At 48.4% G+C, this 25,772-nt stretch overlaps 1 protein-coding gene and 1 long non-coding RNA gene across 2 annotated transcripts in view; one reads left to right on the forward strand and one right to left on the reverse strand.

The window, feature by feature from the left end:
- Positions 1–11,848, reverse strand: part of LOC310760986 — a 221,998-nt gene extending 210,150 nt beyond the window's left edge. Inside the window, exon 1 of the long non-coding RNA XR_014547154.1 lies at positions 11,322–11,848. This is a non-coding gene — a long non-coding RNA (uncharacterized lncRNA). The remainder of the gene's footprint in view (positions 1–11,321) is intronic.
- Positions 1–25,772, forward strand: part of ARHGEF17 (Rho guanine nucleotide exchange factor 17) — a 183,032-nt gene that overhangs the window by 37,819 nt on the left and 119,441 nt on the right. The gene's annotated exons all lie outside the window — the stretch shown is intronic.

Here is a 25,772-nt window from a genome sequence, read left to right on the forward strand (position 1 = left end):
CTTATTCTATATGTTAGGTCTGCAGGCTGCGCATATTCCATCAGTTTAAGTTGTCGTTTTTCTTTGGTTCGGACCTCACTTGTTTTCCATTTCTGGGCTAGCAAAACATGGGCCGCAGTAGTGGCATACATAAATATATATTTTTTGACACCTGGGAATTTTCCTTTGAATTATCCCCAACAAAAAGGAATCTTTGTGTGTGTGTGTGTGTGTGTGAAAGGTATTTTTAAACATTTGTTTCAATTCATTATATATCATCTCCCAATACTCTTTTACCCTTTTACAACTTCACTTCTGTGTCTTCCAAGCACATTGATTGACCCCTCTTGCAAATGGGATGCTGAACAAAATGAACCTTCCAATGTGGTAGGTTGCATTTTGCAACTGGTACGGGTCCAATTGCAGCAATGTAGAGCCCTCCGGGTGCTGGGCTGGTGACTTAAAACACATCAATCGAAGCTCCAAGGGAAGTATTTCAAATCCTGCCCTAAGTGACTTTGGCTTTTCCCATATTTATTTACCGGCTTAATTTATTGAGCTGCCCTATAGCAGAAGTACTCTAGGGGGGAGTAGTGTTGTGTAGTGGTTAGAGTGTCGGACTAGGACCTGGGAGATCAGCGTTCAAATCTCCACTTAGTCAAGAAGCTGAGGTATAAATGCAAGGAATAAGCTCTTCTGCTTAGCTGTTCAAGACAGCTTGAGGGGCCAGCCAGGTGGAGATGTCGGTCATCCAGAGGTTTTTATAGGGTTGCAACTGGACCCATGCAAGCAGCAAAACGCGCCTGGCGCCTGGCTAATTTCTAACATGGGTGCCTGTATATTTCCCCCATTTTTTTCACCCATTTAGAACATTTGGGCCCCACTCTTCAGCTAAAAAAGGCTCCCAGAGTGGCTTACATATAGTCAGTTAAAACAAGACAATCCCTGCTTTGCTTGCTTACAGTGACACGGCACAAAAGGAAAAAGGAATAGGGTGGGAAGAGGAAAAAAGGAAACCCAGGCACCAATTGCGGCTGCTTGTCTGCTGGTTTGTATATCTGCAATCTAAAATGGAAACCAAATTCCACAGGAAGTTAACTGGAGAGTAACAGAGGTCAAAATAGAAGGAGCCCAGCCTTCGGGCCACCTGCTTAGCAGCAGATGCAATTTCCTGCGTAGCTCTAGGCTTAACTTGTAGCTGTGGCTGATTTTCAAATTGATGCCGTTCCCTTTCTGGGAGACCTCACTGAGCCAAACTAAAAACCCCAACTCTGTGTCATAAAGCAAAGGTTTTCAACCCTTAGCCCTGCAAACTTAAGGTAAAAGAATCCGGCAGTGCCTCGGGGGAATCTGAAAAGCTGGCGATGAGCTGACCAGAAATTCGAGTTATCCTGCATCAGCATCTGATACAGTTCCTTGCCCTTCTTGTGGGTTGGCTAAAAGTGGAATAAATTGGTTTGTTAAAATTAAAATACAGAGGCGTTTCTGCACAATTTTCAAGTTTTTAGCCAGATTGAAGGTCGCTGGTCTCAATTAAAAATCATGGCGTGCACAAAGTTTGGTTTCATAGAATGATAGAATTGCAGAGTTGGAAGGGGCCCTCGAGGGTCATCTAGTCCAACCCCCTGCAACGCTTCTTCCTGATGTTTTAGACTACAACTCCCACCATCCCTGGTCAGGGACCATGCTGGCTGGGGCTGGTGGGAAATGTAGTCCGGAACATCTGGAGGGCGCCAGGTTGAGGAGGAGGCTGCTCTGAGCTTGGCAAATAAACGAGACAAGCTTGCAATCTGCACTGTTGAAGGAGTGGATTGGACAGAGAGGTTTGGGTAGCCCTGGTGGGGTTGCACACGCACACAGCCCTGCAAGGAAATAACTGAACGCAAAGAAGTAACTGAATGCAATTAAATAACTAAATGCAAAGAAATAACTAAATGCAATGAAATAACTAAATGCAAAGAAATACAGTCATACCTCGGGTTAAATATGCTTCAGGTTGAGCGTTTTCAGGTTACGCTCTGCGGCGACCTGGAAGTAACGGAATGCGTTACTTCCGGGTTCCGCCGCTCATGCATGCGCAGACGCTCAAAATGACGTCACGCGCATGTGCAGACGTTGTGAATCGCGACGCACAGACGTGGGTTGCGTTTGCTTCAGGATGCGAACGGGGCTCCGGAACAGATCCCATTCGCATCCAGAGGTACTACTGTAACTAAATGCAACGAAATAACTGAATGCAAAGAAATAACTAAATGCAAATAAATAACTGAATGCAAAGAAATAACTGAATGCAATGAAATAACTAAATGCAACGAAATAACTGAATGCAACAAAATAACTGAATGCAAAGAAATAACTGAATGCAAAGAAATAACTGAATGCAACAAAATAACTGAATGCAAGGAAATAACTAAATGCAACTTAAAATGATCATTCCTGACTATAGGAGCATGCAGTGATTCCTGCCCTGTTGCCTTTGCATTTGGGACTGATGCTGTTCTAAACCAAGAAGGTGCTGGCCTCTCTCTCCTTGGACTTCTGCCAGGAAAGGGGGTGGGGTGGGGGTGGGGGCAGAGCGCTTGGCAGGGTGCCACAGAGGAAGCCTCGAAGATCAGTCTGTTTTGGCAGCATCCTCCTCTCGGAAATTTCAGATGCTTTTGTTTTATGGGGCCAGTGGGATCGCGAGCCGAGCTCTCTTTCCCACCGCGGCTCTGCTGGGCTTTATTTACTTGTGTTTGGAAAGCGGTCGGAAGCCAGGCTCCCCCCCCCCCCGCATCATCAGCCTTCCCCAGGCCGGAGGGCATCAGGTTCGGGGGAGGTTGTCAGTGTTAGAAACTCTGAAATATAATCTAGGCGCCCAATAGCTCCTTAAACGAAGGTCGACGCAATGGAATGCCTGTTCGCCGGCGGGTTGGGCTGGATGACCCTCGGGGTCCCTTTGGATGCTACGAGTCTATGATCTCAACTACGTTGCTTGGCTGCAGCTTGCTCTTGCAACAGTTCACTGGCAAGGAGGAGAAACATACACAGTGGAAATGGTAGAAGAAAAGATTTGTTGTTGTTGTTGTTGTTGTTGTTGTTTAGTCGTGTCCGACTCTTCGTGACCCCCTGGACCAGAGCACGCCAGGCACTCCTGTCTTCCACTGCCTCCCGCAGTTTGGTCAAACTCATGCTGGTAGCTTCAAGAACACTGTCCAACCATCTCGTCCTCTGTTGTCCCCTTCTCCTTGCACCCTCCATCTTTCCCAACTTCAGGGTCTTTTCCAGGGAGTCTTCTCTTCTCATGAGGCGGCCAAAATATTGGAGCCTCAGCTTCAGGATCTGTCCTTCCAGTGAGCACCCAGGGCTGATTTCCTTAAGAATGGATAGGTTTGATCTTCTTGCAGTCCATGGGACTCTCAAGAGTCTCCTCCAGCACCAGAATTCAAAAGCATCAATTCTTCAGCGATCAGCCTTCTTTATGGTCCAGCTCTCACTTCCATACATCACTACTGGGAAAACCATAGCTTTTACTAGACGGACCTTTGTTGGCAAGGTGATGTCTCTGCTTTTTAAGATGCTGTCTAGGTTTGTCATTGCTTTTCTCCCAAGAAGCAGCCGTATTGAATATCAATATATGTATCAAGGCTTTGAGATTAGACTACTGAAGAAGCCCGGAAAACTACCTTGGGAATGTGTTACCTGCAAGCCCCAGTAAAAGGGCCCCATCTGCCAGGGCGAAACAGGTGCAAAACACCAGCACCCTGCCTACAACTTCATTGACATCCATCTACAACTCCGCTAGCATCTCTCAGTATTGTGAACAACACCAAACTTACCTTTTGTTGGTATCTTCATAAACTTACCTAAAAAGATAAAGTAAACAAAAGACTGAGTTAAGCATTTGAAAAATCCATTGAAATCAGACATTATAAATTCCTCTTAGGCTGGGTAGTTCGCAAGTCTCTGTGGCTCTGCACGAGGTTTTGTATTTTTCTCAGAAGATTGATAAAGAATGTATAATTATTTTGGTAATTATTGTGTGTCTATTAGTCGCCAACCTGTTGCATGAGTTGTACTACTTGATCCAGCTACAGGGCATTGCTTATGTTCGTAGAAAATAAAGACGCCCCCCCCCCCTAAGTCACAGGTAATACCGCTGTTAGCACAATATCACTGGCAGCTGAGTTGAGACCAGTAATAATAATAATAATAATAATTATTATTATTATTATTATTATTATTATTATTATTTACTACTTATAGCCCGCCCATCTAACTGGGCTTCCCCAGCCACTCTGGGCAGCTTCCAAAAAAATATTAAAATACTGTAATACATCAAACATTAAAAACTTCCCTAAGCAGGGCTGTCTTCAGATGTCTTCTAAAAGCCAGATAGTTGTTTATTTCCTTGACATCTGATGGGAGGGCGTTCCACAGGGCAGGCGCCACCACCGAGAAGGCCCTCTGCCTGGTTCCCTGGAACTTGGCTTCTCGCAGGGAGGGAACCGCCAGAAGGCCCTCGGAGCTGGACCTCAGTGTCTGGGCTGGATGATGGGGGTGGAGACGCTCCTTCAGGTATACTGGACTGAGGCCGTTTAGGGCTTTCAAGGTCAGCACCAACACTTTGAATTGTGCTCGGAAATGTACTGGGAGCCAATGTAGGTCTTTCAAGACTGGTATTATGTGGTTTCGGTGACCAGAATTGGATCGTCGCTGCTTAGCAAAGCAAATGGGAAGGTTTTTGCTCTGTGACTCGTTCTCACCTTTTAGTAGATCCACACACCCCTTTTGAGGTCTTTTGGCCATTTACAGCTCTGCAGGTGGTTTGGACTACAACGTGCATCATCCACAGCTAGCAGTGCCTTGCTGCAAGGACAATTATAAGCCAAGTTAGAGGTTGACATGGCAGAGGTTTTAAAAATTGGGCATAGCCTGGAGGAAGTGGATGGGTAAAGGATTTTCTCCCTCTCTCAAAACACCTCCTGGGCACCCATGAAGGTGAGTCATAGAACTGTAGCGTTGGAAGGGACCCGAGGGTCATCTAGTCCAACCCCCGGCAAGGCAGGAATCTCAGCTAAATCATAAATGAGAGGTGTCCGTCCAACCTGTGCTTAAAAGCCTCCAAGGAAGGAGAACCCATCACCTCCTGAGGGAGACCGTTCCCCTGTCGAATGTTGAAAGATTCAGGACAAAGGAAAACATCTATTCACAAAGCGCATAGTTAAACGGTGGAGCTCCCTGCAACAGGAGGCGGTGAGGGTCGACAAATTGGATGGCATTAAAAGAGGATAGGACAAGTTCATGGAGGGAGAGGCCTAGCAAAAGCTGCTTTCCTAGCCACAATGGCTACGCCTAGGACCCTCGTACCTATGGGACCGCCTCTCCCAATATGCCTTACGGAGGACCTTAAGGTCCATAAATAGCAACACCCTAGAGGTCCCGGTCCCTAAGGAAGTCAGATTAGCCTCAACCAGAGCCAGGGCCTTTTCAACACTGGCTCCGGCCTGGTGGAACGCTCTGTCTCATCAGACCAGGGCCCTGCAGGATCTGATTTCTTTCTGCAGGGCCTGCAAGACAGAGTTGTTCCGCCTGGCCTTTGGCTTGGAATCAACTTGATCCCCTTCCCCTCTTTCCTTTCTCCTCCTGTGATGGAACTCCTATTTGGGGACTTCCCTGGCTTTTTCCTGGCCCACGTAGGGCCAGTCTGGATAGTTGGCCTTGGTGAAGACTTGACGTTTTCATCCCCCTAAAGTTTTTGATTTGAGTTTCTACTGAAATGAGGCTGCATTTTAATGTTGTATTTTAATCTTGTTTTTCAAGCTGTATTTCAATCAATTGTTTTTTATATTTGGTGTTCGCCGCCCTGAGCCTGGTCTTGGCTGGGGAGGGCGGGGTATAAATAAAATTTATTATTATTATTATTATTACTATTATTATTACGCTCTTCCTTCCACAGTTAGAGGCAGCAGTGCTTCTGTATCCCAGTTGCTAAAAAAACCACAGGAAAGGGGAGTTGCTCTTATGCTCATACCCTGCTTTCTGGATTTCCTCAGGCATCTTTTCAGCAACTGTGAGAAGAGAATGATGGACTAGAGGAGGCTTTGGCCAGATCCTGCGTGCTCTTCTCATGAGTGCGTTATGAGCAAGTGCGCGAGGATGACAGATTTGCAGAATTCGAGAAGATATGCCCAGGACAGCCTTCGCTGAGCTGTTTCCCTCCGCGTGAAGTTGGGACTACAACTCCCATCAGCCACCGTCGAGCCGGCTGTGGACGATGGGTTTTGTAGTCCACAGGCATTTCGAGGGCGCCGCCTTGGCAAAGTCCGGTGGTTTGCGGGACCGCTCCCTGGGGATCTGACCTGCGCGCAGGCTGGAAGCGGTCCCCAGGCGGTTTCTTACAGATGTGGCCATTCCGGCAAGTGGCTTCTGGTGTCGGTGCCTCTGCCCAATTTTTAAAACGAACAAATACATATATATAAATACCCGTTTCTCTCTCTTTTCCCCTTCTCTCTCTCTCTCTCCACCCCCTCCCTTTCTTCCTTATAAAGCCCTGGAGTTTGCTCCCAGGGGGGCTGTTTCGTGGGTTCTTCGGGTTGCCATGGTGAAAAATGAGCAAGGAGTTTTCAAAGCCAACATCTCCAGCTCCAAGAAGTCCTCTATAAATAGAGCAGTTTTGCTTTTCTGTCTTTGGGAATCGCAAACTGCCCAAAAAAGAAAGAGAGGGGTGAGGGGTGGTGGAAGAAGATTGCAATTTCAGATTTATTTGTTTTTTCAAAAAACCACACCCATAAAACCTTAACGCTTCTGTTATTTCACATCTCTCCAACCCCACTTTTTAAATATAAATAAACAAACAAATACATCGGCTACCGGTCTGTTTCTAGGGACAGTTCAAAGGCTGGCTATGCCCCATTAAAGACCCTACACGGCTTGGGTCCTAGTTATCGGAAAAAACGCATTCTCTCCTGGCCGTCTGCCATGGATGCTTTCGCTGAGATTCCTGCGTTTGTAGCGGGTTGGGCTAGATGACCGCTGGTGTCCCTTTCCAACTCTGCCGTTTTATGAACCTCCCCAGGTTTTGAGATCTTGGGAGAGACCCTTCTCCCGGTTCTGCCAGCCTCGCAGGGACGCCTGGTGGGAACACAGGTGGCGGGGCCTTCTTGGTGGTGGCTGCTCCCAGGCAACTTTGGAACTCCTTGCCTAGAGAAGGCAGGCCGGCTCCCCTGAGTATTACACGTGAACCAGGACTTTATAATCTTCTCAGCTGATCCCTAGGAGCTGGTGTTGCCTCGTGGGTCAGGGACTGAGCTACGAAGATGGGACGATTCACATAGCGCATAGTTAAACTGTGGAACTTCCTGCCACAACTCAGATGGCTCTAAAAGAGGATTAGACAAGTTCGTGGAGGGATAGGTCTAGCCAGAAGCTACTAGCGGCAATGGCGATGGAATGCTCCCGAATCGTAGTCCCTGGAAACCGCCGGAGGGGAGAGGGCTCTTGTGTTCGAATCCTGATTCCAGGCTTCCCACAGGGAGAACATGATGGCAGACGAGACTGGTCATTTGCCCGGCTCTTCTTACAAATCAGGAAGTCCTGGGTTCGAATCTCACCTCTTCCATGGGGCTCCCTGGTTGTCTTAAGGCAAGTTAGTGACTTTTTCTCAGCCTCGGTCTTCTCATCTGCAGTATGGGGGTAATAGTTCTGATTTACTGGCAGAATTATATGGAGATAATTTGGGCTTCGGGCACTCGGGAGGGTTTAAAACGATTACCAGCCAAAGTTTGAATAAATGTTGTGTGCCTGTGGATGGCATATGTCACCCTCAGCCCTTAGGAGGAAGGATGGGATTAAAATTATTATTTTCATGGTTTACTTTACCAAGAAAGGAGGACAGTGACACCTTCCAGAGTGATCGTAGCAGCTGCATAATAAGGATGCAGTCGAGTGTCGAAGGAGGACCCGAGAGACCCGGGTTCGAATTCCCACTCAGCTCACTTGGGTGACCTTGGGGCAATCATAGCAACTTTCAATCAAACCTGCCTCCTGGGGTCGTTGAGAGCATGCAGTGGGGCAAACTATGTACGCTGCCTTGAGTTCCTTGGCGGAATGGCGAGACACAAACAAAATATAGCGTCACGCCAGAAAATAAAACCGGGAACAAGCAGCATTTCTGAGGAGGCATGGGCAGAGTCACAGGTCTGCAGCAAAAATCAGGGCGAGACGAATGACACCTTTCACGGCCCGAGCCAGCCTGCTCCAACCTGGCGCCCTGCGGGCGTTCCGAACTACAACTCCCGTGGGAGTTGTAGTTCAGAACGTCCGCCGGGCGCCAGGTCGGGAGACGGCTGCCGTGTACTTTCATGGGCTGCAGACCACATCCCGGGGAGGGGGAAGGAATAAAGCCTTCTCCTCTCCTGGCCCTTGTGCCTGTCCTGGGGTGGGGGGGGTGGGGGGAGAGAAGGTGGGCAGAGACCCTTTAAGAGGGACTTGGATAAGTTTGCTGGGTTTAGAGGAGGGTGGAAATGGGGGAATCTGCCGGCGCATTATTATGGAACTGGCTGGAGCCATGTCCCGAGAGCGTCTTTGGCCAAATATGGAAGGTTTTTGCCTCGGAGTTTAGTCACACAGGCCCCTACCCAAGAGAGGACTGCTTTCCAAGCGCTTAGGTCACAGGGAAACAACCGGGACAGCCTCCCTTCCAGCCATTTCACTCCCCGGCTTATAAACACCCGCCAGCGAGGCTCCATGCGCTCTATTTCCGGCCGGTGTGAGCAAGGAAGAGATTGCAAAGTTCTTCTCTCTCTCTCTCTCTCTCGCCACACCAGACCTCGTGGAAATCCTTGAGGATTCGGGACGTGTAAAAAGGAAGCACTTCTTTTCACGCAGGGAACGGCACCCGAGTTCGAAAGAGGGCGACACAGGTTCAGGAAGGCTGCGTGAGAATGCGCACCAAACTTGGTTTCTCCCCCGTCGCTGGATAATAATAACAATAATAATAATAATAATAAAAAAATAAAAAAAATACAGTGGTACCTCGGGTTAAGTACTTAATTCGTTCAGGAGATCCGTTCTTAACCTGAAACTGTTCTTAACCTGAAGCACCACTTTAGCTAATGGGGCCTCCTGCGGCTGCCGCGCCGCCGGAGCCCAATTTCTGTTCTCATCCTGAAGCAAAGTTCTTAACCTGAAGCACTGTTTCTGGGTTAGCGGAGTCTGTAACCTGAAGTGTGTGTAACCTGAAGCGTATGTAACCCGAGGTACCACTGTAATTTTATTTATACCCCGCCCTCCCCAGCCAAGACTGGGCACAGGGCGGCTAACACCCGATATAAAACAAATTGATTGAAATGCAACTTAAAAACAACATTAAAATACAACATTAAAACATTAAAATATTAAAATACAGCCTCATTTTGACGGAAACTCAAATCAAAAACTGTTTTGGGGATGAAAACGTCAGACGGGGGAGCCCTCAGACTAGAAGCGCAAATGCCTCCACCAATTTCTTTTGGCCCACCAGGGCCTGTCTTGGTTCACATGAGAGACGCCAGCTTATTTCAGCGCGACTAGCTCAGGTGATGTATAGGGACGCGGGTGCCTCTGTGGGTTAAACCACAGAGCCTAGGACTTGCCGATCAGAAGGTCGGCGGTTCGAATCCCCGCAACAGGGTGAGCTCCCGTTGCTCAGTCCCAGCTCCTGCCCACCTAGCAGTTCAAAAGCACGTCAAAGTGCAAGTAGATAAATAGGTACCGCTCTGGCAGGAAGGTAAATGGCGTTTCCGTGCGCTGCTCTGGTTTGCCAGAAGCGGCTTAGTCATGCTGGCCACATGACCCGGAAGCTGTATGCCGGCTCCCTCTGCCAATAAAGCGAGATGAGCGCCGCAACCCCAGAGTCGGTCACAAGTAGACCTAATGGTCAGGGGTCCCTTTACCTTTACCTTTAGCGCAGGTGATGTACCTGGCGGCAGCTGGTACCTGCCCACCCTTAAAAAACGAACATCTGAATCCTTACACACAGGCACTCGCTGCTCAGGAAATGCTCTCCTGCCTTTGGACTACAAAGCCCATCATCCACAGCCGGCGCGACGGTGGCTGATGGGAGTTGTAGTCCAAAACATCTGGAGGGCACTGCCGGGTTGTTGAAGATTGAACTTAGGAGGGGCTGAAATGTTTGGGGTGTCCTCTCCCCTCCTGTGCTTTCCAGCAGCTGGAATACAGAAGCGTTGCTTTCTCCCACTATAGAGGCAGATTCGAGCCATCTTGGCTAGGAGCAGTCGAGAGCTTTCCCCTCCTTCATTTGGCCAGCAACTCTGATCAACCCCAGCCAGCAGGGCCGGTGGTCAAGGATAATAATAATAATAATAATAATAATAATAATAATAATAATTTTTATTTATACTCTGCCCTCTCCAGCCAAGGCCGGGCTCAGGGCAGCTAACAACCAATAATAAAAACAAGTTGAATGAATACAACTTAAAAACAAGATTAAAATACAACATTAAAATGCAGCCTCATCACAGGAGGAGAAAGGAAAAAAGAGGGGGAGGGAATCAAATTGACTCCAAGCCAAAGGCCAGGCAGAACAACTCTGTCTTACAGGCCCTGCGGAAAGAAATCAGGTCCTGCAGGGCCCTGGTCTCATGAGACAGAGCGTTCCTCCAGGCCGGAGCCAGTGTTGAAAAGGCCCTGGCTCTGGTTGACTCTAATATAACTTCCTTAGGGCCCGGGACCACTAGGGTGTTGCTATTTATGGACGTTAATGTCGTCTGTGGGGCATACCGGGAGAGACGGTCCCGTAGGTACGAGGGTCCTAGGCCGTGAAGGGCTTTAAAGGTCAAAATCAGCACCTTGAACCTGATCCTGTACTCCACCGGGAGCCAGTGCAGCTTGAAAAGCACTGGGTGAATATGCTCCCATGGCAGAGACCCCGTGAGGAGCTTCTCTGCAGCATTCTGTACCCGCTGGAGTTTCTGGGACAGCTTCAAGGGCAGTCCCGCGTATGATGGGACTTGGTAGTCCAAGCAGCCAGAGGACATCAGGCTGGCGGAGGCCGGGAGTAGGCGATTTGGGGTTAGATTGACAGGCGATCTGACTCAGCAGCAGCCGGCTTGGAAGGAGAGAGACTCCCTTGTATGCAGAGCGAACAAAGAGCTCTTAGTAGGGCAGCCAGCCTGCAAAACAAGCAAGGAGCCAGAGTTGACGTACGCTCTGCCTCGGGGAAGGGCTGCAGCTCAGCGGAGGGACACATGCTTGGCATGTAGAAGCTCCCAGGTCCAACCTTTGGCCATTTCCAGGCAGAGCCGGGATCTGATGTCCTTGTCCTGGGCAGCTGCTGCCGTTCAGTGCCGACAATGCTAGACCATAGAATCATAGAATCATAGAGTTGGAAGAGACCACAAGGGCCATCGAGTCCAACCCCCTGCCAAGCAGGAAACACCATCAGAGCACTCCTGACATATGGTTGTCAAGCCTCTGCTTAAAGACCTCCAAAGAAGGAGACTCCACCACACTCTTTGGCAGCAAATTCCACTGTCGAACAGCTCTTACTGTCAGGAAGTTCTTCCTAATGTTTAGGTGGAATCTTCTTTCTTGTAGTTTGGATCCATTGCTCCGTGTCCGCTTCTCTGGAGCAGCAGAAAACAACCTTTCTCCCTCCTCTATGTGACATCCTTTTATATATTTGAACATGGTTATCATACCACCCCTTAACCTCCTCTTCTCCAGGGTAAACATGCCCAGCTCCCTTAGCCATTCCTCATAAGGCATCGTTTCCAGGCCTTTGACCATTTTGGTTGCCCTCCTCTGGACACGTTCCAGTTTGTCAGTGTCCTTCTTGAACTGTGGTGCCCAGAACTGGACACAGTACTCCAGGTGAGGTCTGACCAGAGCAGAATACAGTGGCACTACCAAATGCTAGCATCTCGAGGTGAGGCCGCTGCCAGTGTTTCTCTGCCCCACACGCACTTTTTCTTCCAGAAACGGACAGGGCATGGCCGAGCCATCCCCTCCATGAGTTTGCTTCAGGTCAGAATCACAGAACTGTCGAGTTCATCGCTTGAAGCCATGGGTTTGAGTCCTACCCTCCAGAGCAGGGGGAAATTCTTGGGCTCCATGGTCACTGCAGATGGTGATAGCAGTCACGAAATTAAAACACGACTGCTCCATGGGAGAAAGGCGATGGCAAACCTAGACAGCATCTTAAAAAGCAGAGACATCACCTTGCCAACAAAGGTCCGTTTAGTAAAAGCTATGGTTTTCTCAGTAGTGATGTATGGAAGTGAGAGCTGGACCATAAAGAAAGCTGATCGCCGAAGAATGGATGCTTTTGAATTCTGGTGCTGGAGGAGACTCTGGAGAGTCCCATGGACTGCAAGAAGATCAAACCTCTCCATTCTGAAGGAAATCCGCCCTGAGTGCTCACTGGAAGTACAGATCCTGAAGCTGAGGCTCCAATACTTTGGCCACCTCATGAGAAGAGAAGACTCCCTGGAAAAGACCCTGGTGCTGGGAAAGATGGAGGGCACAAGGAGAAGGGGACGACAGAGGACGAGATGGCGGGACAGTGTTCTCGAAGCTACCAGCATGAGTTTGACCAAACTGCAGGAGCCAGTGGAAGACAGGAGTGCCTGGCGTGCTCTGGTCCAGGGGTCACGAAGAGTCGGACACAACTAAACAACAACCATCTCCCATGGCAGAGCCCTGGAGACATTTGAAGATGGCCATCGTATCTGCTTTCAGACTCCTCTTTTCCAGGCGAAGCATACCCAGCTCCTTCAACCGTTCCTCATCAGGTTGGTTCACAGACCCTTGGTCATCTTGGGAAAATGGATGTCAGCTTTCAGAGTGGATATCTTGATGCTCAGTCCAGTTCTGGCTCTGCAACCATTTCTCAGACTAATGTGCAGGCCAGATTATTCTTTTAGATTGCACACTGCTCAGGGTTTTGCATTGCAGTTGCCAGCTTTAAAGACATACAGCTCAGTCGGTAGCGCATGAGAGCCTCTTAATCTCTGGGTTGTGGGTTCGAATCCCACATTGGCCAAAAGATTCCTGCATTTTTGAGGGTTGGACTAGATGACCCTCTTCAATTCTATGGATTTAATTTTAATTTAATTTATTAAATTTGTACACCACCCTTCATTAACGTGCACATTTGGGGGGGGCGGCGAATATGTCCAGCAATGTATGTGTTGATATGAAATACAAATTTTGGGGCGGATTTTTTTTTTAAATGCAGAAACGGGATGAAACAGATTTGTGAATGGACACATGCAGACTTGAAAAGAGGCTGGAAAAAACCAGCTGATCCATCTCGACCCGAAGTCTTGGCTTCTTTTCTCTGCCGTTTCCCTGCCCTGGGCTGTCGGCAGGACTCCATTCTGGCCCCCCCCCCCAACCCAAATGAAGGGTTCTGAACACGGGGAAAGTTAACGCCTCAGTGCTACTTGGGAGCCTGGGAAAGAAACTCGGAGGAGTTGAAAGCAAATATCCAGTGCCCGAGGGCTGTGGATAAACACTGGAGTATATTCTTAGTAACCCAAGTGGAGGCTGAATCCGAGAGTCACTGATTTATCCTCCTCCCGTCCCTCCCTTTGGAGAGGTTATGCCTTACAGAGCCTCTTGGACTTTTCTAACCGTGGGAGAACGGCCAGCTTAGCATGCAAACCGGGGGGCGGGAGAGAAACGGACGACAGACGCAGCTCTGGAAGCAGGAAGCGAGCTTCCGTGGCAGGAAAGCCACGTTCGGTGGCTGGCTTGGGATGCCGAAGCAGCAGGGGAAGGGTTAAGCTCGCACTCCCCTTTCTGCCTGTTGCTTCTCGGCTGTGAATGTGCCCCCCTCCCCGGTTGCTAAACGCTTCCATCACTTTTCCTCTGCAGTCTGTCTGCTTTTTTTCTATAGAGAGAACACTCTTAACCCTTTTTCCTTCCATCACCTTTTTCTAGCGAGAGCGCATGCTTAACCCTTTCTCCATCCACCGCTTTTTTCTAGGGAAAGTGCATGCATAACCCTTTCTCCTTCCATGCCTTTTTCTAGGAAGAGCGCATGCTTAACCCTTTCTCCTTCCACCGCTTTTTTCTAGGGAAAGCGCATGCTTAACCCTTTCTCCTTCCATGCCTTTTTCTAGGAAGAGCGCATGCTTAACCCTTTCTCCTTCCACCGCTTTTTTCTAGGGAAAGCGCATGCTTAACCCTTTCTCCTTCCATGCCTTTTTCTAGGAAGAGCGCATGCTTAACCCTTTCTCCTTCCACCGCTTTTTTCTAGGGAAAGCGCATGCTTAACCCTTTCTCCTTCCACCGCTTTTTTCTAGGGAAAGCGCATGCTTAACCCTTTCTCCTTCCACCGCTTTTTTCTAGGGAAAGCGCATGCTTAACCCTTTCTCCTTCCATGCCTTTTTCTAGGAAGAGCGCATGCTTAACCCTTTCTCCTTCCACCGCTTTTTTCTAGGGAAAGCGCATGCTTAACCCTTTCTCCTTCCATGCCTTTTTCTAGGAAGAGCGCATGCTTAACCCTTTCTCCTTCCACCGCTTTTTTCTAGGGAAAGCGCATGCTTAACCGTTTCTCCTTCCATGCCTTTTTCTAGGAAGAGCGCATGCTTAACCCTTTCTCCATCCACCGCTTTTTTCTAGGGAAAGCGCATGCTTAACCCTTTCTCCTTCCATCATTTCCCCCCCCCCAGCCCTTTCCCTGCCTGCTTTTTTTCCCGTTGTCAGGCAAACTTTTCTCAGAACCCTTGAATGGAGAAAAAAGAAGGTGGGGTGGGGTGGAGGGGAGGGGGAGGGGTGCAGAGGAGAAATGTCAATCATGGGGGGGGGCCTTGAGGTGGGTCCCTCTGAACGCCTTGATCGCTTATTTATGATCAACCAGACGAGAGCGCTAGAGCCAAACACCTTCCTCGCTTCATATTTAAACTTTTGCCTTCCTGGGATCTGTGGACGAAGTGTGGAATGCAAATTTAACAAATGATAACTAAAAAATGGGACGCGGGTGGCGCTGTGGGTTAAACCACAGAGCCTAGGGCTTGCCGATCAGAAGGTAGATAAATAGGTACCACTCCGGCGGGAAGGTAAACGGCGTTTCCGTGCGCTGCTCTGGTTCACCAGAAGCGGCTTAGTCATTCTGGCCACATGACCTGGAAGCTGTACGCCCGCTCCCTCCCTCGGCCAGTAAAGCGAGATGAGCACTGCAACCCCAGAGTCGGCCACGACTGGACCTAATGGTCAGGGGTCCCTTTACCTTTAACTAAATAATAATGACAATTTCAGTGCTCTTAACTGCTAAACTGGCCACATCTGTTTGTATTTATGATAGCCGATGATTGCTACTAGCTGCAGTGGTACCTTGGGTTACAGACGCTTCAGGTTACAGACACTTCAGGTTACAGACTCCGCTAACCCAGAAATAGTACCTCGGGTTAAGAACTTTGCTTCAGGATGAGAACAGAAATCGTGCTCCGGTGGCGCAGGAGGCCCCATTAGCTAAAGTGGTACCTCAGGTTAAGAACAGTTTCGGGTTAAGAACGGACCTCCAGAACGAATTAAGTTATTAACCCGAGGTACCACTGTATTGGGACGCGGGTGGCACTGTGGGTTAAACCACAGAGCCTAGGGCTTGCCAATCAGAAGGTTGGCGGTTCGAATCCCCGCGATGGGGTGAGCGCCCGTTTCTCGGTCCCTGCTCCTGCCAACCTAGCAGTTCGAAAGCACGTCAAAATGCAAGTAGATAAATAGGTACCGCTCCAGCGGGAAGGTAAATGGCGTTTCTGTGCACTGCTCTGGTTCGCCAGAAGTGGCTTAGTCATGCTGGCCACATGACCCGGAAGCTCTACGCTGGCTCCCTCGGCCAGTAAAGCAAGATGAGCGCCGCAACCCCAGAGTCGGCCATGACTGGACCTAAAGGTCAGGGGTCCCTTTACCTTTACCTTACCACTGTACTGGTTTTCTTACAAATCAGTTCCCTTACACCTGCGGTGGGTAAAAGCTTGTTTCTTTCCAACTGATGCTTCCAGCAGCAAGACCGCGTGGAAAAAACACACACAACCATTCTTTGCTTAATTTTATTGCCTTATTTAGTGCCTTCCTTTTAGCCGGTGGTGCAAACAGCTATTCCTAACAACGCTCTTTAGGGGTGTGTTTGGGGGTGTTCTGTGCACGAGGGGGTTTTGGCCTGGAAAAAGTTGGGGAGCCACCGATTTGGAGGCTGTTCTCGAGAAGAGGGAGCTGAAAATGTTGCGTATGCCGCCCCCCTTTCCCCACAACCCTGTAGTTGGGAGACGGCGCTGGCCAGATTAAAGAGTAAAGCGATTGGGCTACAAGGCAGGAATCTGTCTTCAGGGAACTGGCAAGGAAGATGACGGAAAAATGAAGGTTTGGAAAAGGGGAGGAAGTGTTTATAATCCGATCGCAAGAGTTCCAGGAGCCTTGGAAGGGAAGAGATGCCTGGTGATTTTTTTGGGGGGGGGGGGCTGAGAGAGTAAGCCATTTCTTCTGCCCCACGTTTTGCCAGCAGAGAGAGATGCAGCCCATCTGTGGCCTTCAAAAAAGTCTCTTGGCTACCACTCCCCACCCGAGGCAAGGAGGATAAACCAGATGCAAAACAGATGTTTTTTCCTCTGCGCTGCGGCCCTCCTAAAAATCAAGCTTTGCAGCAAGCGCCTGAACTCTGCACGTCCTCAATTGCGTTTGATTTTGCTTCTTTTCAGTTTGCAGAAACGGTCCGCAGTCAGGAAGGCAGCGAAGCAAATGCCAATTTTAGGAGTTTTATCGGATTACCCACGTGCTGCCCGGGGTGTGTGTGTGTGTGGAGGCCCTGAGTTTACCAGGGAAATACATCAAAATGGTCTCTGGGGTTGGTAGCGTCAAGCGTCTGTTGCAGATTTTTCGTCTTTTTTTAAGGTCAGACAAATGCTTTTGCATTGTCATGTGGTTAAGACGTGTTAGCACTATCCCATCATTTGAGGGGGGGGGATTTTTGAGCCGGGGAGGTGCCTAAATAACGAAAAGTTGAAAGGTAACGGGGAGAAAAAATAATACAAGTCATTACCCATACATTGGAAATTTAATAATAATAATAATAATGATTTATTATTTATACCCCGCCCATCTGGCTGGGCTTCCCCAGCCACTCTGGGCGGCTTCCAACAAAATATAAAAATACAGTATTGCATCAAACATTAAAAGCTTCCCTAAACAGGGCTGCCTTCAGATGTCTTCTGAAAGTCAGATAGCTGTTTATTTCCTTGACATCTGATGGAAGGGCGCCACCACCGAGAAGGCCCTCTGCCTGATTCCCTGTAACCTCACTTCTCACAGGAAGGGCACCGCCAGAAGGCCGTTGGAGCTGGACCTCAGTGTCCGGGCAGAACAATGGGGGTGGAGACTGTCCTATTAGTACAGTCAAATCTTGTTCCCCGAACACCTCCGTTTTGGAACGTTTTGGCTCCCAAATGGCGAAAACCCAGGAATTAAATGCTCCGGTTTTTTAACGCTTTTCGGAAGCCGAACGTCCAACACGGCTTCCGCTTGAGTTCAGTAAGCTGTTACAACCAATCGGAAACCGTTCGGTTGTCGAACGTTTCGGAAGTTGAACGGGTTTCCAGAATGGATTATATTCGACAACCAAGGTTTGACCGTATAATTAAATGCAAAACACACACAAACATAGAGGAAATAATAATAATAATAATAATAATAATAATAATAATAATAATAATAATAATAATAATAATTCAATTTATATACCATCCTTTATCGAAAGATCTCAGGGTGGTGTACAACATTAGGAACACATGACAAAACATCAAAGATAAGTAGTAGAGATAAATAGTAGCGATAATCTATGTATATATCTCTCTTTGTTCATTTGTGGAGAGGCATTCGGAAGTCAGATAGCGGAAAATACTTTATAACCAGAGATGTTATTTGCAACCCTTTCATTCCGATAGCTTGTTAAAAGGACCCGTCGTTCTCAGAACTTGTTCTCCCTGGGGGTTATTGATTTCTCTCCTTAAGTGTGCCAGCTTAATAAATGTTGCTGCTTGCCGTGCTCTCTGCAGCCAGTGTTTCTGCTGCAGATGGAAAGGGAATCGAAAGAGCTGCAAAACACACTCTGATTCCTAATGTGCATAAGACCCTCCTTTCTCGAAAGCAAAGCTTGAACCCAGCAGGGGTGTCACGAGAGGAAGTGAGCAAACCATGCTTGGGAAAACGAAGCTGCCCTATTGGTGGTGGCCCCAAAACTTATATGTTCCTTGGGAGGAACATGTGTGACATTGATATCACGTCCTTTCAGGGCATGGACCGTGACATAATCAGAAGGGAGGAATTAAGGATGCATTGGGAATTCCTAGTTGCAGTCAGTTGGGGGGGGGAATCTTACAGTACAGTGGTACCTCTGGATGCGAATGGGATACGTTCCGGAGCCCCATTCGCATCCTGAGTAGAACGTAACACGCGTCTGCGTGGGTTGCGTTTCACCGCTACCGCGCATGCGCGTGATGTCATTTTGAGCGCATGCACGAGCGGCAAAACCCGGAAGTAACACATTCCGTTACTTCTGGGTCGCCGCGGAGCGTAACCTGAAAACACTCAACCTGAAGCATATTTAACCCAAGGTATGACTGTACATAGGGACGTGGGTGGCGCTGCGGACTAAACCACAGAGCCTAGGACTTGCCGATCAGAAGGTTGGCGGTTCGAATCCCCGCGACGGGGTGAGCTCCAGTTGCTCGGTTCCTGCTCCTGCCAACCTAGCAGTTTGAAAGCACGTCAAAGTGCAAGTAGATGAATAGGTACTGCTCTGGCGGGAAGGTAAACGGTGTTTCCGTGCACTGCTCTGGTTCGCCAGAAGTGGCTTAGTCATGCTGGCCACATGACCTGGAAGCTGTACGCCGGCTCCCTCGGCCAGTAAAGCGAGATGAGCGCCGCAACCCCAGAGTCTGTCATGACTGGACCTAATGGTCAGGGGTCCCTTTACCTTATGTCTGTGCATGCTTTCTTAAAAAAAATAAAAAATTCCAATTTGTGGCTGCCTTTAAAAAAGAAGTATAAATTGACATAATTCCAGTGCGTTGTCTAAAGTGAGCATCAGCTCTGTGCCCTGGGTACCAAAACAGTTGGGGAAAACTTGCTATATAATCCCTTACGGTTTGGAAATCTGTACAGGGAAGTTTTTAATGTCTGTTGCTTCATTGTGTTTCTAATATTCTGTTGGGAGCCACCAGAGGGGCTGGCTCAACCTAGTCAGATGGGCAGCGTGTTAATAATAAGATTATTAGCATTAGCATTGGCATAACATGAGCAAGATCTCGGGCGCCAGAGGAAAGCCAGGCAGGCGTTTCTGGAAACTTGTAGCCCTGCAAACTGCAACTTCCGCCGTCTTCAAACAAGTCGGAGCTTCCGTTTGGCAGAGATTTGCACCAGAGAAAAGGTGTCTCTCGCCTCGAAAGAGATTTAATTTTTCACATGGTTTATTTTGCTTCTTACCAGCTCTCTGGGACGCGGGTGCCGCTGTGGGTAAAATCACAGAGCCTAGGGCTTGCCGATCAGAAGGTCGGCGGCTCGAATCCCTACGATGGGGTGAGCTCCCGTTGCTCGGTCCCCGCTCCTGCCAACCTAGCAGTTCGAAAGCACGTCAAAGTGCAAGTAGATAAATAGGTACCGCTCTAGCGGGAAGGTAAACGGCGTTTCTGTGCGCTGCTCTGGTTCGCCAGAAGCGGCTTTGTCATGCTGGCCACATGACCCGGAAGCTGTACGCCGTCTCCCTCGGCATATAGAGCGAGATGAGCGCCGCAACCCCAGAGTCGGTCACGACTGGACCTTATGGTCCGGGGTCCCTTTATCCTTTACCTTTACCAGCTCTCTGTTTCTTGCCTGCTTCCTTTCCCCTTTTGCCTTTGCACTAACTTGAGACGGCGCTAGGAAGGAGATGCTTTCTGCTTCTCCTCTCCTTTCCAATGGCGCATGTGAGATCAGTCGCCGCCCCAGATGCGGGATCTCAGCTTGCTGAGGAACTCCCCCGCTCCCCACTAAAAAGCAGTTAGAGGTTGGCAGGAGATAAAAAGGCACCTTCGAAGCCCGCCGTCCATGTGAAATGCAGAGAGGCGTTCGGCGGCTCTTGGCTTTCTGCGGAGACATCTCAAGGTCACGTTGGTCCTTCCCGATAGCCCTGGGGTGTGCGTCCAAAGATTACGCATGCATCTGGCAGTTGTCTTGTTGGCATATTTCCTCCCCCCCTTGTGCAGCGTCCTGGAGTTTTCAGAGGCACCTTGGTTCCAGAAAGATTGAGGTTGAATCCTGACAAGACAGAAGTACTGTTTCTGGGGGACAGGGCTCGGGCAGGTGTGGGGGATTCCCTGGTCCTGAATGGGGTAACTGTGCCCCTGAAGGACCAGGTGCGCAGCCTGGGAGTCATTTTGGACTCACAGCTGTCCATGGAGGCACAGGTCAGTTCTGTGTCCAGGGCAGCTGTTTATCAGCTCCATCTGGTACGCAGGATGAGACCCTCCCTGCCCACAGACTGCCTCGCCAGAGTGGTGCATGCTCTAGTTCTCTCCCGCTGTGGACTACTGCAATGCGCTCTACGTGGGGCTACCTTTGAAGGTGACCCAGAAACTGTAATTTATCCAGAATGCGGCAGCTGGACTGGTGACTGGGACTGGCCGCCGGGACCACATAACACTGGTCCTGAGATATCTGCATTGGCTCCCAGTATGTTTCCAAGCACAATTCAAAGTGTTGGTGCTGACCTTTGAAGCCCTAAACGGCCTCGGTCCTGTATACCTGAAGGAGCGTCTCCACCCCCATCGTTCAGCCTGGACACTGAGTTCCAGCGCCGAGGGCCTTCTGGCGGTCCCCTCATTGCGAGAAGTAAGGTTACAGGGAACCAGGCAGAGGGCCTTCTCGGTAGTGGCGCCCGCCGTGTGGAGCACCCTCCCTTCAGATGTGAAGGAAATAAGCAGCTAGCCTATCTTTAAAAGACATCTGAAGGCAGCCCTGTTTAGGGAAGTCTTTAATATTTAAAGCTGTACTGTTTTTAACATTTGATTGGGAGACGCCCAGAGTGGCTGGGGAAACTCAGCCAGATGGGCGGGTTATAAATAAATTATTATTATTATTATTATTATTATTATTATTATTATTATTATTATTATTCTAAAATGTGTGGCGGCTAAGAACATCCTTGGAAGCTGCTGTGGTTCATCTATCTCAATACTGTCTGCACAGACTGGCAGCAGCTCTCCAGGATACGGGGCAGGTAGTCCCACCAGGAGAAGCCAAAAATTGAGGCTTCTGCTCAGCCTTCCCCCGGAGACCAGGCCGTTCCTTGATAGGATGGTGAGTTTCGTGGCCTTCTTAAGAAGCGGTATTTTGGAGGGATATCCCGTGGTGAGATCCGCCAAGGTGAGAGGCTTAGGAGGCAGTGGATCTCCAGATCCACAGGGCAGACTCTGACTCCTCCGTTATGAGGAAAGCACCTGTTGAATTTCTGCAAGGTTGTATTCGTGGTTACAATCCAGCCCGGACACTGAGGTCCAGCGCTGAGGGCCTTCTGGCGGTTCCCTCCCTGCGAGAAGCAAAGCTACAGGGAACCAGGCAGAGGGCCTTCTCGGTGGTGGCGCCCTCCCATCAGATGTCAAGGAAATAAACAACTATTTTACTTTTAAAAGACAACTGAAGGTGGCCCTGTTTAGGGAAGTTTTTAATGTCTGATGCTGTATTGTTTTTAATATTTGGTGGAAGCCGCCCAGAGTAGCTGGGGAAACCCAGCCAGATGGGCGGGGTATAAATTATTATTATTATTATTATTATTATTATTATTATTATTATTATTTATTATAATTAACAAGAAAAGTATGGCGATGATAAGCATTATCAGGGGTGTCCACACTTTTTTCCAAAGAGGGCCAGATTTGATGAAGTGAACATGCATGAGGGCCGACCAAAGTTGCTGAGCTTTTTTTAAACCGACTGGCGGGCCGGATTAGGCCCTGGGCCAGACTTTGGATGCGCATCCATTAAATGATGCAAAAACAGAAGAAGAGATTGGCCTTCTTGCTAGTGGAAAGGAAGGAAAAGGTTCTGTTGGGGGTCTGGAATTTGAGAGCGAGGGGCTGTTTGCTAAGTTTTCAAGCGTTGTCATTTGTTTAATGCACAGACATGCCCTGTGTTTCGCACATTTACATTGTGAGGGTTCGATTGCTTGCTGCCAGGCACTTTGGGTACAGGTCATTGTGAAAAAGTGCCCCATATGTAAACTCAGTCAGTCAATCAACATGACGTTAATAATAATAATAATAATAATAATAATAATAATAATAATAGTGTTCACACAAGAGCTCCAGCCTTAGAAACCCGGAGGCCGCACAGAGGAGGAGGCCGAAAGCAATAATCCTTCTCTGGCTTGGCCGAGGCACGGAGATTTCAAGGGAGCCCATCCTTTCGCTTTTTTTGATGAGCTGAGCTTGTAAACGAGTTAATTAAAGATGCCTTTTCTTCCTTATGAGGAAGTGGAGGTTAAGCTGAGCAGCAGCTGCCGGATAATCTGTCCTCGTTTGGGCTTCCTGGACTAATTAGCCGAGGACCACGCAGGCAGGCGGCTGAAGTCAAGAGGTGAAAGTTGTGCCAAAAAATGCCATTTCAAGGCCCGGCCAGAAGCCCTGCTGTCGTCCGGAGCGATGGAGGATGCTCCTTGTCCTGTTGCCCTCTTGGCCCTGCCCATCTCGGCTTCGGGTACCCATTTTGCCCATCACACGAGTAGGAACAGTGGAGGAAGCACTTGGCCTTTCCCTAGCAACCTCCGGCCTCCTTCCCAGCCAAATCCTTATTTGCCCATTTTGCAACCACTGCGGATGGATGAATCTGGCCGTTTTAGTTTCCTCTCACATTCTCATATTTTTTGCAGCAATTTGCGGGTTGTTGTTTTTAATACAGTCATACCTTGTGTTACAGACACTTCAGGTTGTGTTTTTTCAGGTTACGGACCGCCGAAACCTGGAAGCACCGGAACAGGTTACTTCCGGGTTTCGGCGATCGCGCATGTTCAGAAGTTCAAAATCACACTTTGTGCATGCGCAGAAGTGCAAAATCACAACCCGCGCGTGCGCAGACGCGGGTTGTGAACGCTGCAGGTTGTGATGGTGCATCTTGCACGGATCACGTTCGCAACCTGAGCGTCCACCGTACTCACAAAAATTTGACACTGTTTTTAGTAATAGCTGTCAACCTTCCCTTTTTAGCGGGAAGAATGAGTCTTTCTGTTTTGTTTTTTTAAAAATTGATTTAAATCAAGTCTTGCTGACTAGTGATTTAAATCGTGATTTAAATTGATTTGATTTAAATCAAATCCACCCTGTTTCTGAGAGTGAAGATTAGATGGGCCGGCCTTTAAATGGGCACTGAATTGAATTTATTCCCCATCCTCAGACGGCTGGCAGCCTTTGGAATGATGGGGGCCCGTAGAACGCAAACCATTCTTCTTCCCCGCAGGTGAAGGCTTACTTCCTTGTTTCCTCGCCACTTGAGCTGGCCTGAGCAGTGGATGGAGTGCAGACAGGTGCAGACAAGCTGGCACTAATCTGGGACGGCCTCTGGTCTGCTGCCCGCCAAACTCGACGCCGTATTTATCATCCCTTTCCTTTGGCTACTGGGCACGAGTGCTGACAGCTGGAAGCGCGGGAGCCGGTGCTGTTTAGCAATGCCACCCTCTTTGCGTGGCCCGCTGCCAAGAGGTTTCGCTTTGCGCTCAGGCTCCGTGGAGAAAGACAGCCTTTGCCACCCTGGCGGTGCCCTCTGTGAGTTTCTGGACTACAAGTCCCATCAGCCCCACATAGCTTAAGGTTACCAGACACCCCTGTTTCTCGGGGACGGTCCCCAGATTTACAAATCAATCCATTGAAGTTGAAAAGTGTCCCCAGATTCATTGAAAAAAATCTGGTAACCTTAGCGTAGCTGTGCTGCTGGCTGAGGTTGATGGGAATTGTAGTCCAGAACATTTTTAAGGCACCGCTAGGTTGGCAGAACCTCAAGGAAGAGCAGGTCTGTCATCCTTTGTTCAACATCAGGGGTCAGCAGACTTTTTCAGCAGGGGGCCGGTCCACCGTCCCTCAGACCTTGTGGGGGGCCGGACTATATTTTGAAGGCGGGAAAAATGAACGAATTCCTGTTGTTGTTTAGTCGTGTCCGACTCTTCATGACCCCATGGACCAGAGCACACCAGGCACTTCTGTCTTCCACTGCCTCCCGCAGTTTGGTCAAACTCATGTTCGTAGTTTCGAGAACACTGTCCAACCATCTCGTCCTCTGTCGTCCCCTTCTCCTTGTGCCCTCCATCTTTCCCAACATCAGGGTATTTTCCAGGGAGTCTTCTGTTCTCATGAGGTGGCCAAAGTATTGGAGCCTCAGCTTCAGGATCTGTCCTTCCAGTGAGCACTCAGGGATGATTTCCTTCAGAATGGAGAGGTTTGATCTTCTTGCAGTCCATGGGATTCTCAAGAGTCTCCTCCAGCACCAGAATTCAAAAGCATCAATTCTTCAGCGATCAGCCTTCTTTGTGGTCCAGCTCTCACTTCCATACATCACTACTGGGAAAACCAGAGCTTTGACTAGCCGGACCTTTGTTGGCAAGGTGATGTCTCTGCTTTTTAAGATGCTGAACGAATTCCTATGCCCCACAAATAACCCAGAGATGCATTTTAAACAAAAGGACACATTCTACTCATGTAGAAACACGCTGATTCCCGGACCATCCGCGGACCGGATTTAGAAGACGATTGGGCCGGAGCCGGCCCCCGGGCCTTGGTTTGCCTACCCATGTTCGAGATTCTTCCTATATTGCCTTTTCTTTACTGCTCCTCCACGGTTTCAGACAGTGTTAGAAACTCAGGTATATAAACTAGGCACCAAACGGCTCCTAAAACCGAGATTGAGGTCGCCAAAGCCAAATGTCGGGTTGCCATTTTTGCTCAAAGTCTTAGTTTTCAAAGGATGGACTGACTTGTGATTGATTCTCGGTTAAATATCTGGCTAGTTCAGAGGACAACCTTGAGCTGGGTTCAGAACTTTGTTTTTTTGTTTTTTTTATAAAATATTTATTGAGATTTTACAAAAAACAAAAGTTTACAGAATAAAAAGAAAACATATAAAAAGAAAGAAATAAGAAAAAACATACAAAAATACATAAAAAATAAAAAATAAAAATACAAAATACAAAAAGCAAATAGGTAAGAAAAAAATAAAAACAAATCCATTTTTTTGTGTCTTTAAACTCATTAGCTTGTTTCCTTGACCTCCTCACACCTCCCCTTTTTGTATTCCCATTTACATAATCAAATCAGCAAATCCTTACCCTCTTTCATCTATCATAACTCTATATCTTAACATATTATAACTATATTTTCATCCATTATCAATCCATTTTTGCATATTCTTATTAACTTTGTTGCTAATACCCCCTATTCAATCCAATCCTCATTTTAACATTCATTAATTTTACAGTGTTTCTGTAGATATTCTTTAAATTTCTTCCAAACTTCTTCCACCGACTCTTCTCCCTGGTCTCGGATTCTGCCAGTCATTTCCGCCAGTTCCATATAGTCCATCACCTTCATCTGCCATTCTTCCAGGGTGGGTAAATCTTGTGTCTTCCAATACTTTGCAATCAGTATTCTTGCTGCTGTTGTTGCGTACATAAAGAAAGTTCTGTCCTTCTTTGGCACCAGTTGGCCGACTATGCCCAGGAGAAAGGCCTCTGGTTTCTTCAGGAAGGTATATTGAAATACCTTTTTCATTTCATTATAGATCATCTCCCAGAAAGC

The sequence above is a fragment of the Podarcis filfolensis genome (genome assembly GCF_964270895.1).
Source record: "Podarcis filfolensis genome assembly, chromosome: 4".
Taxonomy (NCBI): domain Eukaryota; kingdom Metazoa; phylum Chordata; class Lepidosauria; order Squamata; family Lacertidae; genus Podarcis; species Podarcis filfolensis.